General features: G+C 39.6%; 1 protein-coding gene across 1 annotated transcript in view; it reads left to right on the forward strand.

Moving 5' to 3' along the window:
* The window catches only part of GFRA4 (GDNF family receptor alpha 4), a 500,869-nt gene that overhangs the window by 462,165 nt on the left and 18,134 nt on the right, over positions 1-20,570 (forward strand). The gene's annotated exons all lie outside the window — the stretch shown is intronic.

Here is a 20,570-nt window from a genome sequence, read left to right on the forward strand (position 1 = left end):
TATTATAGTAGTTATATTCTTGTACATAGGAGCAGTATTATAGTAGTTACATTCTTACACATAGGAGCATTATTATCATAGATATATTCTTATACATAGGGGCAGTATTATAGTAGTTATATCCTTGTACATAGGGAGCAGTATTATAGTAGTTATATCCTTGTACATAGGGACAGTATTACAGTAGTTATATTCTTGTACATAGCAGCAGTATTATAGTAGCTATATTCTTGTACATAGGAGCAGTATTATAGTAGTTATATTCCTGTACATAGGAGCAGTATTATCATAGATATATTCTTATACATAGGGGCAGTATTATAGTAGTTATATCCTTGTACATAGGGAGCAGTATTATAGTAGTTATATCCTTGTACATAGGGACAGTATTACAGTAGTTATATTCTTGTACATAGCAGCAGTATTATAGTAGCTATATTCTTGTACATAGGAGCAGTATTATAGTAGTTATATTCCTGTACATAGGAGCAGTATTATAGTAGTTATATTCTTGTACATAGGGGCAGTATTATAGTAGTTATATTCTTGTACATAGGGGACAGTATTATAGTAGTTATATTCTTGTACATATGAGCAGTATTATAGTAGTTATAATCATGTACATAAACGCAGTATTATAGTAGTTATATTCTTGTCCATAGGGAGAAGTATTATACTAGTTATATTCTTGTACTTAGGAACAGTATTATAGTAGTTATATTCTTGTACATAGGGGCAGGATTATAGTAGTTATATTCTTGTACATAGGGAGCAGTATTATAGTAGTTATATTCTTGTACATAGGGGCAGTATTATAGTAGTTATTTTCTTGTACATATGAGGCAGTATTATAGTAGTTATATTCTTATGCATAGGAGGCAGTATTATACCAGTTATACTCTAGAACATAGGGGCAGTATTATAGTAGTTATATTCTTGTACATAGGGGCAGTATTATAGTAGTTTTATTCTTGTACATAGGAGCAGTATTATAGTTGTTTATATTCTTGTACATGTACATAGGAGCAGTATTATAGTAGTTATATTTTTGTACATAGGGGTAGTTTTATAGTAGTTATATTCTTGAACATAGGGGCAGTAATATAGTAGTTATTTTCTTGCACATTGTGGCAGTATTATAGTAGTTATATTCTTGTGCATAGGGGCAGTATTATAGTAGTTAGTTATACTTGTGCACATAGGAGCAGTATTATAGTAGTTATATTCCTGTATATAGGAGCAGTATTATAGTAGTTATATTCTTGTACATGGGGGCAATATCAAAGTAGTTATATTTTTGTACACAGGAGCAGTATTATAGCAGTTATATTCTTGTACATAGGGGGCAGTATTATAGTAGTTATATTCTTGTACATATGGGGCAGTATTATAGTACTTATATTCTTGTACATATGAGGCAATATTATAGTATTTATATTTTTATGCATAGGAGGCAGTATTATAGCAGTTATACTCTAGAACATAGGAGCAGCATTATAGCAGTTATATTCTTGTACATAGGGGCAGTATTATAGTAGTTATATTCTTGTACATAGGAGCAGGATTGTAGTAGTTATATTCTTGCACATAGGGGCAGTATTATAGTAGTTATATTCTTGTTCATAGGAGCAGCATTATAGTAGTTGTATTCTTGTACATAGGAGCAGTATTATAGTAGTTATATTCTAATACATATGAGACAGTATTATAGTAGTTATATTCTTGTACATAGGGGTAGTATTATAGTAGTTATATTCTTCTACATAGGGGCAGTATTATAATAGTTATATTCTTGTACATAGGGGGCAGTATTATAGTAGCTTTATTCTTGTACACAGGAGCATTATTATAGTAGTTATGTTCTTGTACATGGGGGCAGTATTATAGAATTTATATTCTTGTACATAGAAGCAGTATTATAGAAGTTACATTATTGTACATAGGGGCAGTATTATATTAATCATATTCTCGTAAATATGATCAGTTTTAAAGTAGTTATATTCTTGTAAATAAGGGCAGTATTACAGTAGTTATATTCTTGTACACCAGAGCAGTATTATAGTAATTAGATTCTTGTACATAGGAGCCGTATTACAGTAGTTATATTCTTGTACATAGGGAGCAGTATTATAGTAGTTATATTCTTGTACATAGGGGCAGTATTATAGTAGTTATATTCTTGTACATAGGAGCAGTATTATAGTAGTTATATTCTTGTACATAAGGTGCAGCATTATAGCAGTTATATTCTTCTACATAAGGTGCAGCATTATAGCAGTTATATTCTTATATATAGGGGGCAGTATTATAGTAGTTATATTCTTGTACATAGGAGCAGTATTATAGTAGTTATATTCTTGTACATAGGAGCAGTATTATAGTAGTTATATTCTTGTATATAGGAGCAGTATTATAGTAGTTATATTCTTGTACATAGAGGCAGTATTATAGTAGTTATATTCTACTACATAAGGTACAGTATTATAGTAGTTATATTCTTGTACATAGGGAGCAGTATTATAGTAGTTATATTCTTGTACATAGAGGCAGTATTATAGCAGTTATATTCTTGTACATAGGGGCAGTATTATAGTAGTTATATTCTTGTACATAGGGAGGAGTATAATAGCAGTTATATTCTTGTATATAGGGCTCATAGGGTCATTTGGATCTTTTGGGTTGTCATTATGATTTAAAAAGAGAAAACACAGTAGTTTGACAATAAATGGCTTCACCCAACCACTAACCATGAGTGGAGGAAAAGTTTTGGTGTTATCATTCATATTCTCTGAAAAAAGGCCAAGAAAGCAAAAATTCTGCCGCGGTGTCTAAACTTTTGAGTACAACTGGGGCAGTATTACAGCAGTTGCAGGCTTGTACTTTTATCTCTGCTTTTATATACCATGTTTCAGACATTTATTCTCTGTCTATGACCTTCCAATCATCGTCTTACTTTGAGCATGCTCTTTTCAAGTCCACATCATTATCTATTATTACCTGTTATCAAAAAATTAGCTTACCGCGAGCTAGGCTCTAAAATGTATCTGTGAGGATTTCTGTGCTGCATGTTCTCATATTAATACATTTGGAAGTATAATTGGAACAGTTTGATGTTTTTTGTAGAATTGCCTATGTTTGGCTTTTATGGAAATACTACGGCTGTTTTCTGCATGCTCCATATCGTGCTGTGTTAGGACATGAATAATCTAATTTCATTCTGTGCTTATGGGATGTCAGAATCAGACTCAGGCCCAGCTCTGACAGGAAGAACAATAAATCCACCATGTAGGAGGCCAGAACCACTGGCAATTTGGGCTCTGGAGAGTTATGAAAATTCATTCTGCGAGCCACCCAGTGAGCTGGAGAAGCAAATACTGGGAGGACATCAACCTTAAAGTACAAAGTCAGCCAAGATCCTCCTAGCACTTGCCTATGTACCACATGCTTTCAATTATCAACCCTCATCCCTGGGGGGTCTTAGGAGCCCCATGTGCAGCCCCCTTTATGCAGGAGGCTGAGGATTTATGTCCTGCGAACACTGCCTTTCAGGCAACACATGGAAGAGCAGGCACTAAGGAATCTTCTTATGATGGATGAAGATATTAGGTGACCAGCTGTCCCGCGCTTTCTTAGGGTTTGCTCCAGGAAAAAAAAATTGCTCTAGTAAAAAATGATTTTATACAATGCTAAAAACAGAATGATTGCACGCGCCAGCTCATCCGTCCGATACTCTACGGCTCGAGATGTCCGTCCGATACTCCACGGCTCGAGATGTCCACGGACTCTGCAAGCAATGTTCACCATTGGACTGATTCCTGGAAGACTGGAAATAGTAGTAAGAGATATTTCCTGGAGGAGTGTAGGGGGGTCCCCACACAATGCGCAGTCCCTTTAAGTGGCGTCATCCCTTCACTAAAGTGGTGTACTGTTTGTAAGATGCAGACATACTTTTATCCCATGGAGAACATTTTGGAAAAACTTTGACAGGAAGTATTTTGTCCAGTTTGTGGCCGGCTCGCAGTGTGACTACCTATTTTGATTACTAAGCAGTGGACTCGGTGGGGCTTACGTCCAAACCCCCTGAAAAACGAGATTCAGACATATTCGCAGACGAGTCCATAAACTATAATGGTGCTGACAGAGCGAACGTGCGCTCTGCTGTTCATCATTTTGGGGCGTAAATGCCTACCGGAGGCAGACACTCAGACGCATTCTTCTACGTCTGAATGACCACCTCCAGTAGGGTGTACACTCCCAAAAACGATGAACAGCAGAGCGTATCTCTATTGCTAAGCTGTGATGTCCTTTCATTATCCCGATTCACCACAATCTGGCTGCTGCATTCCCTGTCGCAGCTTTTATACAGGCTATGGTAACTCCTCCTGATTGGCTGTGCTATAGCATGTGATGTGATAGCTGCAAGGATTATGGGGAACACTGCCCAAGATGATGCAGGGCAATGCAATTTTTTGCAGTGTATAAACAGGCTATCACAAATTGTTCAAATTCACCGGCTTCAGCAAGTTCCTAAATATTAAACACATATTTGATTTGCATTCAATTGTTTCTTTCACCTCTTATCATAGCAATTTACTTAAATAACTGAAAGCCAGATGTGGGTGCACACCGCAGGGCTGAGCGGACAAATGATATTTCCTTTTGGCATCATAGGAGCTTAGTTTCCTTACTCATCAATGTCCTGAATTTAGGGGATAGTATTATAGTCACCCCGTCAGGAGAAGGGAGTAGCGGGGCCTCAGAATTACCAAAATTAAGGTAAAAAGTGCAGGGGTGAGAAGAGCAGGAAGACGATCTTGTTAGAGAGAAGGAAGTTGTTTGGCAACCTCTGCTGCACAACCCGGAATATGCAGCGGTGGTTGGTAGTGTCTGCTGTTAACGATTTACAAATGAGGACTGATTAGGACAGAATGAGAACCCTTGGAATGTTACATACTAAAGAGGAAGATGTGCTCGCAGTTTAAGAACTGTTTGATGTAGACGATCTCTGTATAATATGGCACATAGTAGTGCGTCGGGTCAGGACTCGAAGTGGGTTAAAATAGCCATCGTTTCCGCTGAACACTTTGTTGACAACCACTATGATTACTACTTTGCCAACCTTTTTAATGTTCTTTTCTTACTTCAAACCATTAGGAGTTCAATTACAGAGCTCGACGTCCCACAAAATAGCTTGACTTCAATTGCTGCTCTTCCTGTTAAATGTACCCTAGGCAACAGAGACGAAACGGTGCAGGAAAACAGAGGAAACGTGACTTGTGCCTATTTACTGTGGTCTGGCAGTAAACAAGAGCTTAGCTTGTCCAAACTTGATTGAGAATGGGTTAACAGCTAAGCTCTGGGTCACACTGACCCCAACAGTTTTGACACCTCCTGAGAAAATAAAGCTTGAAATGTTGAATAGTGAGCGGCTGTGAAAAAAAGAACGATAGCGGGAAAAACAGACCAATTGCAAAATGTTTTAGGTGTTCCTTACTTTCTTGTTATTGGGGTCCAAAAACTAAGCTATTATCAGGAAAGTATCTTTTTTTGTGTGTAACATCTATTTTGTTTTACACATTTTTAGCATTTTTTTTAATATCACAATCTATATTTAAAAAACAAAATTAGTGAGTGATGTATCAATTTTCATAATGGCCACTGGGGCTGTGTTCAGGAAGAGTTTTCAGCAGTTTCATTATCATCAGAGGCAGGATTATAATGATGGATAACACGTCTACATACAGCTGATAACACAGGATCCACCAATCACAGGAGGAGATGTCACAGCTCACCTCCTCCTTCTCCCTTCACAATGAGCTTTGCACACGCTCATCAGACGGATCAAGACAAAAGGGTCGGAGTCTGTTCATCGCAGCTAATGTACGTGTGTTTTTCGTTAAACAATAGGTTAGAGTCTAAAGACTTCTATTTTTTATTTTTAATATAGTAATGGAATAAAATTGACAAAAATGTTTACAAAAGCACTGTAGATTGAACACAAAAAGTTGATTTACGCAAAAGTTGATGATAGCTGCATGATTTTTTAGATATTCAGCAATACTGTGATATTGATGTCTATAGCACAAGAGATCAGACAAATACAGGTTCTAGTCCCTCAAGGGGACTACAAAATACAGTAAAAGGTAAATAAAAAAAAAATAAAGTTTAAATGACCCCTATTTTCCCTAATTAAATAAATATATATATATATATATATATATATATATATATATATATTAAAAAAATTAAAAACACACGTGGTTTCACCACATCCAGAAAAGCTTTATCTATCTAAATATGAAATTAATTGCCTGATCAGTTAAGAGATAGACCGTAAACAGAAAAAAAATCAAAATGTCAAAATTGTGGGTTTTTTTCTTACTGCAACACCACAAAAAATGCTGTAAGAAGCAATCAAAATGTCATATCTATCCCAAAATTGTATCAACGAAAAGGATGTATCGTTTCACAAAAAATAAGCCCTGATCAGCCAAAAAATGAAAAATGTTATGGGTCTTGGAAAATGGCAAAACAATCAAAGTATTTTTTTGTAATTTTTTGTTTTTTTTTTACAAATGTCCGATTTTTTTTTTTCATTACTAAAATAATAAAATACTGGACACGTTTCGTATCCTTTTAATTGTATTGACAAGGACAATCATATTGTCAGGTAACTTTTACCATACAATGTTTGCCATTGAAACAATTCTCAGAAAACAATGTGAGAATTATGGAGGGGTTTTGCACTTTGCTCACCCTGGGATCTTTCTTCCCACTGTCCGGTGCACTATGTAGTAAAATGAATGGTGTCATTCAAAAGTGCAACTTATTCCTCACGAAAAAAACAAGTCCCTCATATGGCAATGTGGACCAAAAAATGATGGGTCGTAGAAGAAGGGGAAAAAAACGAAAACGCAAAAACGGAAATGGGTCATGTCGGGAAGGGGATAAAATCAAATATTCAATAAAATTTCGAAGAGGTGACATTGGCAAGGATGTTCATTGAAGTGAGCGAAGCAAATGGAGAAGTTGTGTACATCTACGGTAGAAGTCCTCCGATGTCTTACCACAGCAGATCAGTGACACTAAGAAACAAATTGAGCTATCTCCAAATGTTTCATGTTTTGAAACCTGAAGAGGAGTGTTTTGGTGCTGCCCTTCCACCTTAGTAAGGTACACTACACTGTCTGTAGTACTAAAATATGGAGCTTTGGGCTTAGCCCTCACCTATCATTAAAATTGAGGCAAAAACGCTTTCATCTGCAGAGACAAAAGAGAAGATCTTCTGGACACCTTTGGAAACACGTTTGTTTGTTTTACTAAGTGCTTAACCTTCCTAGTGTTAGCTTTCTGTTACTCTTTCTTATGTTAACGGGTCAGTTTTGACCCCTACCTTAAATCACCCCTAGGATACCCTAAAAACAGTTATTTATGATCCAATTTGTTTCTTACCTCTTAGTTACCTTGTTAGGGTTTCTCATCCATGGAAGGATTGATTTTAATATTTTTGTTGTGGCCCCCTGGGCCTTTCATTTGAGAGCATACCCTTCATTTTCAATATAAAAATATTGTCAAATGAACCTCAAGAGAATAATATAAACTTAAAAAAGTTTGTTATATTACCTGACTATTAGTGAAGGGTTTTAGAACACATTTCTTAAATGTAAAAAACATATACATATATATATTTTATATTATTAACATCTATGGTGTTACGGGTCAATTTTGACCCATATCTAACTACTTTATGAAAAAGGCAAAAAACAGATTTTTTTTTTTATAGAACTTTAATACAAATAAAAGATGAAAATTATATTAACATTAATAGCAATAATATTAAAAAGTAGCTTTTCTAGGTCAAATAAACAAACAACAATCAATCAAGCAATCAAATCAACAGAAATCAAGTACTAGTTTTTAGATGCATTAGTATTTAGATGCATGTGTGGCCAAAAGTGACACTTTTTGTGTGTTCTTTGCAGAGGTATTTTTTGCAGGCGAAGCACGATGTGTTTGTCTTTCTGTCCTTATTGCTAGGGCAGACCTGACACCTCTTTCTTTTAGAATCAGGTGGTCTCACTTGGGTTGTGGCTGTTGTGGTTGATGTTGAGGCAGGCCTGGTTGAGGAGGATGCTGGTGATGATGCTCTTTGTGTTGCTGTGGGTGTGGACGAAGCACTTGTTGAGCTCTGGAGTTGTCGGACCAAGGCTGCAGCAGCTGGGTCTCGGGGCACTCGTTCCCTTTGGTCAATGTGCGCCTTGACAAGGGATCTTCCTAGTTCCTCAAGAAACATCCTCCACTTGTTTTTTTTCTTTGAATTCCATCCTTGGTGAATGTGGGTCCACAACACAAATGAATTGCATGCTGAGACATCAAGGATGTTGTAAAATACAACCATTGGCCATCTCCTAGTCATTCGCTGGCAAGTGTAGGTGGCAGTCAGCTTGTCCAGGTTGTCCACTCCTCCTTTGTTTTTGTTATAGTCCAGGATGATTCTGGACTTTTTGTCACTTCCTGATGACACAGCTGCATCTTTGTGAAGTGTGGACATCAGTACCACATTCTGTCGTTTTTTGGGGCAGTATAAAACAGCAGTGGTGGTGTCTGTAAAAACAAACTTTGAGGAAAGTGGAGCCCTAACCTTCATCTGCAACAATTCAGCGGGCAGCTCAGGTTTGTTTTTTTTCACTGTGCCCACCATGGTGATTTTTCTCCTGAGAAGTTCTTGTCCAAGGTCATAGCTGGTAAAAAAAATTGTCACAAGTAATGTTGTGACCCTGCAGTCCAGTAGTCATATCGAGGACTACTCGTTTTCCTTGTTTTTTTTCTGGGATGCCGCTTGCAGACTTGCCTGTGTAAATCTGTAGATTCCATGCATAGCTAGTTTTTGCATCACAGGCTGCCCAGATTTTTATGCCGTATTTGCCTGGCTTACTTGGCATGTATTGCTGGAAGGGGCATTTTCCGCGGAAAGGGAGAAAACGTTCGTCTACTGTCACCTCTGGCCCTGGGTTGTACATCAGTGGAAGGAGCTGCACCCATTTCTCCAAACATCCCTGATGGGAGCAAGTTTGTCAGATTTTGTTCTGGTGTCTCTGTTGTCAAATCTGAGGACTCTTGATATCATTTTAAACTTTTGAAGTGACATTGTTGCCCGGATAATATTCCTGCCTGTCGATGCATCCCAGAGACTATCAGTGGCCTCCTTGCAGGATTTGTATACTCCAGCAAGGAGAAGAACACCAATGTAGGCATCCAGGACATCATAATGAAGGTCATTCCACATGTTGCCGTGGACTTTTTTTCCTTCAAGGTTTGTCATAGCAATAATGACTTTTTTTTATTGACAATGGCATAAACAGATCAAAACATGTCTTGATGTCACTTACTCTTGTCACAGCAAACCTTGTGATCCCAGGGGTCATTTTTATGACATTTGCAGCATCTGCCCTGCCATGTACATCTGGAGGTACTGAGCTCCAACTGATCTTGCCACTTTTGGATTTGAATCTTTCAGCAGGAGCAGCTTCAGCACCAGTGACCTCCTCATCAGTCTGATCAGAACTGTCTGTGTCTTCCGGTTGATATTCCACATCATCTTCCTCCTCAGAAACCTGTTCATCTGTATCAGTTTGCTGCTGTGTGTCCTCTGATTCATTATCATCTAAGATATAATCCAGAATTTGGATTACATCAAATCTTCTCCTCATTGTTGCATGTGTAAACTGGAGATGTATACTCTGCAAAGTACCAACTCTAAGCTGATTTGGCCATACATGCCTGGACATGTCCCTAACTCAAGTTGTTGGAGGTAGAGCTGGCTGTGGGCTGTTGGTTTATATTGTGTTTATGAGTTCAGTTTTGGTACTTATTATTGTTTTTTTACTCTTACATTAGACCTGGGTCGAAATTGACCCCAACAACACAAATGTTATAATTTTAATAAGAGCATTTTACAATTTAGTAAAATAGTTTTATTTTATTGTATTTTCTTTTAAAATAAGTTCCTGAAAAAGTCAAAAAGTCTTGATGCAATAAAGAAATGTATGTAGAATTTGTATGCATTTAAAACCTAAAACGGGTCGGTCACGACCCTAACACTAGAGGAAGGCAAAACATTTTTTTTTGCAATTAGGTTTCCTTAAAAATGTTGCACCATTTGGCTTTTAAGGCTGTTTGAGTTCTGGGTTGCCGCAGTGTCAGCATCTGGAACATTACAGATGGCAGGAGAGTGTTAGGGTACCGTATACCAGGATAGGAAAAACTGTGTGGGCAGAAATTTAACCATCTTGAGACTGTATAGGAGTCTCAAGATGGTGCTTTGTCGATGGAATGGGCGGACACTGAGGATGGGAGTATCTGGACTGTGGGACAGAATAGCTCTGCCTCTTGGGAAATGTACCTAGGCACAGAGGGATAGCTGGCAGGAAGTTTAGAATATAGACCATAACAGACCACAAGAATGGCTGAAGGGGAGCTAAAAAAAAATAGCAAAAATACAGGTAACACAGGAAGTCATTACCGGGATAATTTTGGGCTTGTTTTTTTAGGCCTGGAAAAGCTGCTTAACTCATTCTGCAACCAGCAATAGACTGTTTAACACAATAGTCTATAGAAGGCAAACGATGCAAAAATTTTAATGCAACACATAATTGCAAAAATTATTCGTAGTCCAAAATGCTTGCATATAGGCAAATAAAAAGGTGTCCATATCCTTTTAAAGGCATGAGGAAAGACAGTGTCTGTCCGAAACCTTTGCTTTTTTCGATTAAGTGATCTGTGAAGATATTATTATCTAAATCGCCATATCTGTAGGACATCTCAAAAGTTATCTGAAACTTTTTAAGGAGGTTCGAGAAGAGGAGTAGAGAAGTTCTGAAGTTATATATTGTCCATGCTTGCCCCTACGGACATGTCATACAACAAATGCGAGCTGGTCCCTCTTACGCTGCATTAGATGCCCGTCCATCTTGGATTGTGGGGAAGGACAGCTTGCTGGATGCATGTAAGAAGTGACTGCACAGTTGCGGGAGGGATGACACGGAAGGGACACATTTTTGCCACAGTTGATATTTTTTTAAATGAGAATGACTTCTATTGTTTTCATCTTATTTCCTGCAAAATATAAAACGAGATTCATTTATTGCTGAAGATAGATATGGTACCGTGAAGGATTGCCTGGTGGAAGCTTCATGAAAGTCCCTCCAAGCAAGCTGCAGAAACACCTTCTGAAATGTTTCTTCACACCGAATGAAATAACTGCGGTTTGTCTGCAGATCTGTGTTTTATTTATGTGGTGTGTGTGATCCATCTAAATAATCTGTGATAAAGAGCTATGAAATAACACAAGAGAAAAAACGTGCTAATAAACTCAATCACCCGACTAGACTTGCATTATAGACTCTTATTATGAGTCTTCAGCTATGTGAAGGATAACAGCAGGGGGAGACCACACAAATCCCACCGCCGCCACCAATTCGTCAGGGGACCCCATTCCGCTGCCTCCAATTGTCAGTGCAATTACACAATTGTCTGAAAGACGAGGCGCCGGCTCCTTACACTACTAGGCCAGGTATTGGGGAACTCACAGTGAGCGTATGATGTATAAACCTCTGATCCCAGCGCATGGGACATATATATATACCCCAGTACAGTCACTACCAACCAGGGGCTGGCTGGCAATTTTCAGCCTGGGGGGCAATCACAAGGCAGTGGCCCTCGAGTTGCGGTGGCCCTCCTTTTCCCTGCTTATATCTGGCCACTGCATTAAAGTAGCAGTGATAACAGGCTTTAAAAACAGGCTAGTACACAGATATGGGAACTGAACGGAGCTTGCTGCATAGATATAGGAGCAGAATCGAGCTTACTCCAGAGATATGGGAACAGAACGGAGCTTACTACAGAGATATGTGAGCAGAACAGAGCTTACTACAGAGATATGGGAGCAGAACAGAGCTTACTATAGAGATATGGGAGCAGAACCGAACTTACTAGATTCAGAGATATGGGAGTGGAACCGAGCTTACTGCAAAGATATGGGAGCAGAACCGAGCTTACTACAGAGATATGGGAGCAGAACCGAGCTTACTGCAAGGATATGGGAGCAGAACCGAGCTTACTGCAGAGATATGGGAGCAGAACAGGGCTTACTACAGAGATATGGCAGCAGAAACGAGCTTAGTACAGAGATAAGGGAGCAGAACCGAGCTTACTGCAAAGATATGGGAGCAGAACCAAGCTTACTACAGAGATATGGAAGCAGAACCGAGCTTAGTGCAGAGAAATGGGAGCAGAACCGAGCTTACTGCAGAGATATGGGAACAGAATCGAGCTTACTACAGAGATATGGGAGCAGAACCAAACTTACTACAGAGATATGGGAGCAGAACCTAGCATACTACAGAGATAAGGGAGCAGGACCGAGCTTACTAGAGAGATAAGGGAGCAGAACCGAGCTTACTACAGAGATATGGGAGCAGAACCGAGCTTACTGCAGAGATATGGGAGCAGAACCGAGCTTACTACAGAGATAAAGGAGCAGAACCGAGCTTAATACGTCTACTACATGGAACCAAGTCTGCTACATAGAAACTGGAGCAGAACTGAGATTACGACATACATACAGTACCATAATCTAGATTACTACATTGATAGAGTACCAGAACCAAGCTTACTGCTTAGATATGGTGCCATAACGGAGCTTACTTACAAACATACACACAACAATACAGCTACACAGTGCCTAGTACTAACACCACTACACAGAGAATACATAATATCAGAGGTGTCAAACTGCATTCCTCGAGGGCCGCCAACAGGTCATGTTTTCAGGATTTCCTTAGCATTCCACAAGGTGCTGGAATCATTCTGTGCAGGTGATTAAATTATCACCTGTGCAATACAAGGAAATCCTGAAAACATGACCTGTTAGCTGCCCTCGAGGAATGCAGTTTGACACCTTTGCATAATATTATAATATCACCATTACCTCTACATGAAACTACACTCTATACAAAGACCAATGATGCCACCATACACTCCCTGACACAAGTTATGTCGCTTATTCATGTTATGTAAATAAAAGCTTATAACCTGACGTTAAATTCATCCATTAGTTGTATAAGTTATTCTTTTGAAAGCTGAAACCCTCCAAAATGTGGTTTAGGTTAAGAAAATAAATTGTTATTAAAGCAGAAATATTGATCAGTTAATGGACACAGAATGGTCAGATTTTGGCAAGACAAAATTTTTGTTGCCCACAGACAAATAATTAACTTAAAATACAAATAGATGTTGCATAACATTGGTGAATGAAGTTGTGGTGCTCCTCTAGATTCTTTGGTTTTGTCTTCCAAGCTTCCTCTTTCATCCTACCCCAAACATGCTCAATGATGTTCATGTCTGGTGACTGGGCTGGCCAGTCCTTGAGCACCTTGATCTTTTTTGCCTGGAGGAACTTTGTTGTAGAGATGGATGTATGAGATGGAGCACCATCCTGCTGCAGAATGACCTCTTTTATGATTTGGAATATAAGAGGTAGCTAATACTGCTTGATATTTTAGGCTATTGATATTGCCTTCCACCTTGCAAATGTTTTGCACACCCCCATACTGAATGTAACCCCAGACCATGATCTTTCCACCACCAAATGTAACTGTCTTCTGGGTGTATTTTGGATCCATACGGGCTCCAGTAGGTCTCCTGCAGTGTTTGTGGCAGCTGTGGTGTAATTCTACTGAAGAGAAATCCACCATCTGCCACTTTTCCAGGTCCATCTATTTAGCAGGCTGTGGGAGTTTGCAGATGCCACACAGTTTTTTTATTTGCCTTTTGTTTAGTGCTGGCTTCTGGGCACTGATTCGACCATGGAGGCCATTTTGAGACAGAATCCTAGAAACTGTTTTAGTTGACACAGGGACTTGAGGTGACCAGACCTGTTGGAGCTCTGCTGCTGTGGAAGAGGAGCTTGCTTTGGATTTTCTAACCAACAAACGTTCCTCCTGAGGAGTTGTCTTGCGGGGTCAGCCAGACCTGGGCTAGTCAAACACATCTCCAGTCTCTTCAAATCTTTTTTTTAATTCTTTGTACTTGACGCTGAGACACATTAAAGGTGCCCGCCACCTCTGCAGTGGATCTGGTCTTCAGCCTCTTGATAATTCAGGCTTTGGTCGCAGGGTGGATTTTTGGCATGTTGTCAGAGCTTAAGTTGCAGTTCAAGTGAAGGTCTGGGGAGCGGGGTTTCTTTTTATACACACGCACTAAATAACCAATCATTTACTGAGCACAGGTGAGGATGTAAACTAGGATTGGGTGCATTATATGACCAGGCGACAAAACTTTTGTCTTGCTAAAATCTGACCATTCTGTGTCCATTAACTAATCAATATTTCTGCATTGATGTCAATTTATTTTCTTAACCTAAACCACATTTTGGAAGGTTTCAGCTTTCAAAAGAATAATTTATACAACCAATGGATGAATTTAACATCAGGTTATAAGCTTTTATTTACATAACATGGATAAGCGACATTACTTCTGTCAGGGAGTGTACACCTTTTACTTCTTGTATACTACAATACTGATCATTAATTTTAATAAAGCACAATACTAAGTGCCATTGTATACAGGAACTCTGTATTTACGGTCAGTGTAAAGATACTACAGTGATCACTGGTGACATTATACACAGGAGATCTGTATAAGGTGTCAGTGTACAGGTAATACAGTGATCACCACTGCCAGTGACATTATACACAGGAGCTTTGTATATAGTATACAGTGTAGTGTCAGTGTACAGGTAATACACTGACTCACTAGTGACGTCTCTAGCTGAAGTCCTTCATCTTTGCTTTTCATTTTCATCCAGCACAGACTGCCATCACTTCTTCCAGCCAGGACTCATCTCTGCATAAAATAACACAGTTACCTAGAGCACGGCCTCCAGACCACATTCCTCACTTTTTCCCTTTCTTCTACACCATGTTCCAAATTATTATGCAAATTATATTTTTCTCGGATTTTCCTAAATGATCGGTGCAAATGACAGTCAGTCTAATAAAAGTCATCACCCGTTAGATTATACATTTAATTTTATTGAAGAAACCTCCCAATGATAACAGTATAATCTTGAAAATGAATAAAAACTCAAAATGCACTGTTCCAAATTATTAGGCACAGTAGAATTTCTAAACATTTGATCTGTTTTAAAGAACTGAAAATGCTCATTTGTGGAATTTGCAGCATTAGGAGGTCACATTCACTGAACAAAAAAGCTATTTAACACCAAAACATCCTAACAGGCCAAGTCACATGTTACCATAGGAACCCTTCTTTGTTATCACCTTCACAATTCTCGCCTCCATTGAACTTGTGAGTATTTGGAGAGTTTCTGCTTGTATTTCTTTGCATGAAGTCAGAATAGCCTCCCAGAGCTGCTGTTTTGATGTGAACTGCCTCCCACCCTCATAGATCTTTTGCTTGATGATACTCCAAAGGTTCTGTATAGGGTTGAGGTCAGGGGAAGATGGTGGCAATACCATGAGTTTATCTCCTTTTATGCCCATAGCAGCCAATGACTCAGAGATATTCTTTGCAGCATGAGATGGGGCATTGTCATGCATGAAGATGATTTTGCTCCTGAAGGCACAATTCTGATTTTTATACCATAGAAGAAAGTTGTCAGTCAGAAACTCTATATACTTTGCCGAGGTCATTTTCACACCTTCAGGAACCTTAAAGGGCCCTACAAGCTGTTTCCCCATGATTCTGTCCCAAAACATGACTTCTCCATCTCCTTGCTGACGTTGCAGCCTTGTTGGGACATGGTGGCCATCCACCAACCATCCACTACTCCATCCATCTGGACCACCCAGGGTTGCTCGACACTCATCAGTAAACAAGACTGTTTGGAAATCAGTCTTCATGTGTGTCTGGGCCCACTGCAACCATTTCTGCTTGTGAACACTGTTTAGGGGTGGCCGAATAGTAGGTTTATGCACCACAGCAAGCCTTTGAAGGATCCTACACCTTGAGGTTCGAGGGACTCCAGAGGCACCAGCAGCTTCAAATAACTGTTTGCTACTTTGTAATGGTATTTTGGCAGCTGCTCTCTTTATCCAATGAATTTGTCTGGTAGAAACCTTCCTCATTATGCCTTTATCTGCATGAACTCTGTCTGTGCTCTGTTTCAGTCACAAATCTCTGCACAGTATGATGATCACTCTTAAGTTTTCATGAAATATGTAATGTTTTCATACCTTGACCAAGGCATTGCACTATTTAATGCTTTTCAGCAGCAGAGAGATCCTTTTTATTTCCCATATTGCTTGAAACCTGTGGTCTGCTTAATAATGTGGAACATCATTTTTAAGTAGTTTTCCTTTAATTAGAATCACCTGGAAAACTAATGATCACATGTGTTTAAGATTGATTTTAGGGATAAATTGAGCCCTGGGACACAGTACCATCCACGAGTTTATTTGAAAAACAAAACAATTAAATCTTTATGACACTTAAATCCAATTTGCATAATAATTTGGAACATGGTGTACACTAGACATCTGAATACAGAGGTGCACCCACAAACAATATATAATTGGTTATTATGCAACCTCATAGATTGTAAGCTTGCGAGCAGGGCCCTCATTCCTTTTGGTATCTGTTGATCTATGTGTTTATTGTTATGCTTAATGTCCATTGTCTGTACAAGTCCCCTCTAAAATGTAAAGTGTTGGCACTATAGAAATAAAATTATTATAACTATTATTATTAACTGACCATTCCAAATATAAATTATAATCCACCACTGTGCACCCACTAACTATAAATAGCCACTTTCCCCATTTAATATATAAATTAATTCGCACCTGTACTCTTTCCTCCAATTCATTACCAGTCACTTCATCCTTAACACCCCCCACTATGTACCTACCACTCTAACCCTAACCCCGATTCATTATAGTTACATGCCCCTCCCGCCCCAATTCATTGTCATGTCTTTCTCTCTCACCCTCTATTCATTATCAACTGCTCTACCCCACATTCAATACATCATTTACTCCCCCACCCTTAAAATTAATTATTTGTTCTTCCCCTAGATCATTTGCTCTCCCCACCCCCCACCTTCAATTAAATTGCTGTCCCCTGTCCCTCACACTGAATTTATCATTTTGCAGTCCCCCCACTTTAATTTGAAGTCCCCTTACTTCATTCATTGCAGTCCCCTATCACCCCCTCACTTCATCTGCAGTGCCCCTTCATCATTTGCAGCCCCCTATCCCTCTTCCATTTCATCATGAGCAGTCCCACATCAGGCACACTTCATCATGTGCAGTCCTGCAGTCCCGTTCTCGATTGTGCAGTCCCCTTACCCCCCACTTCATCATGTGCAGTCACCCTTACCCCCCTTACCCCCCCCCTTCATGTGCAGTCCATCTTACACTCCACTTTATCATGTGCAGTCCCCATTACCCCCCACTTCATGTGCAGATCACCTTACCCCCACTTCATCATGTGCAGTCCCCCTTACCCCCCACTTCATCATGTGCAGTCCCCCTTACCCCCCACTTTATGTGCAGCCCCAATCCCCTTCATCATGCACAATCCCCCTTACCCCCACATCATCATGTGCAGCCCCATTCCATCATACAGCCCCTCTCCCCACTTTATCATGTGCAGTCTCCTTTATCCACTAAACTATCATGTGCAGCCCCACTCCATCATGTACAGCCCCACTCAACCTTCATCATGTGCAGCCCCACTTACCCCCTCACTCCATCATGTGCAGTCTCTTTTAACCCCCAAATTCCATCATGTGCAGTCACCTTACACCTCCCACTTCATCACTTGCAGTTACCCACCATTAAATTTATTTTATAAAGAAAACAAAAAAGTTCTTCATACTTACCTCACCAGTCGCTCCCCTGCAGTGCCTCTCTGCTTCTAGCATCCAGGTCATGTCGGCGAGTGCGTGAGGATGCCATCGCGCATGCCCAACACCTAACCTGGAAGTATAGAGAACATGAAGGGAGCAGTAGCTGCGCAGCCATCAAGGTGACAGCCAAGCATAGCTCCTGGCCCCAGCGCAGACGTGTGCGCTGACTGTGATGCGGCTGTGTCTGCTGCCGGCCGCGTCACAGTACAGCAGACATGGCTGCGCACAATTTGCTGTGTGGCTGTAGCCACCACCAGGCAGCCGGCCCTGAACAGCAGCTGGGGGAGCGGCCCGGGGGGCATTTGCCTCTTTGCCACCTGGGCCAGTCAGCCCCTGCTACCAACACCACAATAACAAAAGGAACTACTAGCTGCCTCCACCGATCGTTTATACAGGCCAATCAGACATCCACTTCTCCATTTGCTTCGCTCCTCTCAATGAACGCCCTTGTCAATGTCACCTTTTATTTTATCCCCTTCCCGACATGACCAATTTCCTTTTTTGCATTTTCATTTTTTTCCCCTTCTTCTAAGACCCATAAATGAATCCCCAGGCCAGGTGTCTTTTTTTCCCCAGAATAGATCTCCTATTGTAGTTACCTGGTCACTGCAGGAGGCCCCTACTTCAGCAGTTCTCTCATTTCCCCAGTTATAATTAGTTTCTCTCTTCCTCATATAATTAATTCCATAAGTCCTAATTCAATGGAGATTGAAGTGTCAGCTCTTTCTCACCTCCCGAACCATAATCAATCCCATATGTTCAATGTGAGGGTGATATGTCCCCTCTCCGGAGATGTCTTACTGGATTTTAAATTTTGTCTACGACAAGCTACTTTATTACATTTTTTTATGTTGATGGTGGTTCTGTATATAACCTTCTCAAGATTTCTGCTGCTTGTTGTCACGTACCCGCTTCTCAGCACGTGACTGGGGTTGCGCCTGCAAGGGTTAATCTATCCCTTCTCTCTCAGTCCAGCATTCAACCTCTGTCCTATGCTGTAATGGGAACATAAATCACACACCGACCCAGGCCACACACCCGCTCATACACGCTGCCACCAGTCACCGAACACACGGGGGATGAGTCCCGGAAATATTACTTCTACTGTCTGCCAATCATACGGCTCACACACTTTAAGGCTATGGATTCTTTAGAGCATCGATGTTCAGACTTATTAAAGTTTTAAGCTTTAATAGAAAAGGTACAGTGCTTACAATAAAAAGGGTATAAAAATATAGGAATGAAAAGTGACATACAAATATGCAAAAACAGTTATAAAAATAAAGGGAGAAAACTTACAGAAATATCAAACTTTGCATTCTGATTCTCTGTCCCTGAGGGAGGGAGAAATATGGAATGGATCACATCGGCTTCCAGGATGCCCTCACATGTGAACATCTTTCTTTGTGTGTAGGCCTAATTTATAGAGTCAACCTGGAGGTCAAATTTCTAGACCAGCCTCTCAGGTTAATATTATAATTGCTGGATTTTGACTGGACCATGGCCGCTCCACCAATGAATATATTATTTTCTCTGAAACTCTTTGTGTAACATTTCTCATAGATAGATAGTGTCAGGCTGTAATTGACATCTCTCTTTAAAAGGGCCAGAAGGTGTGAATCGTTTCCCCTTCTTCCTGGTTCTTAGCAAGACCCCCTGGCGAGATTGGAGACAGCAGACTGCCTTCTCAGGATAACATATGATGTGACCCCCTGTGAGACCTGCAGTCTCAGGACATATGTTAAAATGTTAAATTACTGCTAGACATACATTCATACCTATACATATTTCACTACACTTGTAGTTCGGTTTCATTATACATTTTTGCATCGTTCGCCTCCTATAGCTTCTTTGTTGAGGCAGCCATTGCTGACTGCAGAACAGGTTAAAAGAGAATCTGTCAGTGTTCCAGTGATCTTGTTCTGAAGGTCTAATGACAGAGTTTGTAACTATTTTCATCTTTCTCCTTTTTTTACTTTTCTCAGTTGATTTATGACCACAGACCACATCATAGTTTAACATGCAGGAAAACAAAGAACCTGTTAACCCTTTAACGCCGAGGCCAACTTCAGGGGTTTTTTTTTTTTTTTTTTTCCCTCCCTTTCTTCTTTTTTATTTTTCCATCCACATAGCAATATGTGGGCTTGTTTTCAGCAGAACGAGTTGCACTTTTGAATAACTCCATTCATTTTTTCATGTGGTTGGAAAAAGGTGGAAAGCACAAACAAAATTCCAAATGTGTTGAAAAAAATGCAAATCTTCCACAATTGTTTTTTGGGTTTTTTATTGACCACGATCACTGTATGGTAAAACTGATTTGGCAATGTGATTCCCAAGGTCCGTATAATTACGCAGATACCAAACATGCATCTATTTAAAAAAAAAAATTGAAATTTGCTTGTGTCGCCATTTTATCAAAATCTGTAAAGTTTTCATTTTTGGGATATGGCGCTGAGTTATGGCTTATATTTTGCACCTCGAGCTGATGTTTTTACTGATACCATTTTGAAGTAGATATGATGTTTTGATCGCCTCTTATTACATTTTATTGCAATATTTTGGCGACTAAAAAAAATGAAATTTTGCCATTTCTATTGTTGTTTTTTGTTACACCATTTACCGATCGGTATATATATAT

This window comes from Ranitomeya variabilis, chromosome 1 (assembly GCF_051348905.1).
Source record: "Ranitomeya variabilis isolate aRanVar5 chromosome 1, aRanVar5.hap1, whole genome shotgun sequence".
Lineage (NCBI taxonomy): Eukaryota > Metazoa > Chordata > Amphibia > Anura > Dendrobatidae > Ranitomeya > Ranitomeya variabilis.